This window comes from Macaca thibetana, chromosome 14, assembly GCF_024542745.1.
Source record: "Macaca thibetana thibetana isolate TM-01 chromosome 14, ASM2454274v1, whole genome shotgun sequence".
Classification (NCBI taxonomy): domain Eukaryota; kingdom Metazoa; phylum Chordata; class Mammalia; order Primates; family Cercopithecidae; genus Macaca; species Macaca thibetana.
The window spans coordinates 55,967,205-55,968,394 of record NC_065591.1 but is presented as its reverse complement, the minus strand read 5'-3'; the positions used below and the strand labels follow the sequence as shown (position 1 = coordinate 55,968,394).

Below are 1,190 nucleotides of genomic sequence, written 5' to 3'. Positions count from 1 at the left end.
TGACTTCCTTGTGCAGATACATTTTTCCCCTGAACAGCCTGGGTGTGTCTGATACCACTGCTAGGAGCCAGGACCAGGGAAAGCACGTAAGCCCTTCCTCCATTCTCCCCTAGGGCCCTGTTTTGATCATGCAATCTGCTCTCCTCTCTTTCCTGTTGAGATAGAAGAGAACAGGATTCATCTACTTAAATTTTGATTGGAGAATTACTCATTTGGAAGGTAAAAATGTGCTCACCTCAGCAGCACATACAGTAAAAATTGGAATGATATAGAGAAGATTAGCATGGCCCCTGTGCAAGGATGACATGCAAATTCATGAAGCCTTCCATACTTTTAAAAAATAAAAATAAAGGGGCCGGGCACAGCGGCTCACACCTGTAATCCCAGCACTTGGGGAGGTTGAGATGGGTGGATCATGAGGTCAGGAGTTCGAGACCAGCCTGGCCAACATGGTGAAACCCCATCTCTACTAAAATACAAAAAATTAGCTGGGCGTGGTGGCAAGTGCCTGTAATTCCAGCTACTCCAGAGGCTGAGGCAGGAGAATCACTTGAACCTGGGAGGCGGAGGTTGCAGTCCAGATCATGCCACTGCACTCCAGCCTGGGCAACAATGTGAGACTCCATCTCAAATAAATAAATAGAAAGAAAGAAGAAAATAAAACATAAAGAAGGCTGTAGATGAACATTAGGGAATAACTATAGGCATGCACCACCATGCAGCTATAGTTATGTCCCTAACAGGTAGGTACATAACTCTGATATTAGAACTGAGGAGAAAAAAAGGCCTGAGAAAAACAAAAAGTATCCTAATTTTGGAAGAACAATATCAGAGAAAATAATTTTTACTTACCCTGTATATTTTAGTGTGATATTTCCTGTTCTGAGTACTAACTATGGACAACCTTATATGTGAGGCAAAAAAGTAGTGAGTAGAACTGAGAGCCCATTCAAAGAAAAGCAAAAACCTCAGCAATGGATGATCTTAACATACTTTCACATTCTAGACCATGTGATGACACTGCTACCACCTATTCTCCTCCTGGTGCCCCCTATTCCATTGCAGGTATGTACGCTGGCCATGGGCTATGGTAGGAGTCACACATAGTCTCTCATTAGCCTTGGGGATAATCTGCTAAATGAAGGGTAAGCGCCTGTCCAAGATGGGGTGCTAGCAAATGTGGGGAGGTC

At 43.7% G+C, this 1,190-nt stretch overlaps 1 non-coding gene across 1 annotated transcript; it reads left to right on the top strand.

Annotated features, from left to right (window-relative positions):
* The first annotated feature begins 227 nt into the window (after nucleotides 1-227).
* Nucleotides 228-335, top strand: LOC126936642 (U6 spliceosomal RNA). Its single transcript, XR_007719474.1, has one exon. It is a non-coding gene; the product is annotated as a U6 spliceosomal RNA (small nuclear RNA).
* The last annotated feature ends 855 nt before the right edge of the window (nucleotides 336-1,190 follow it).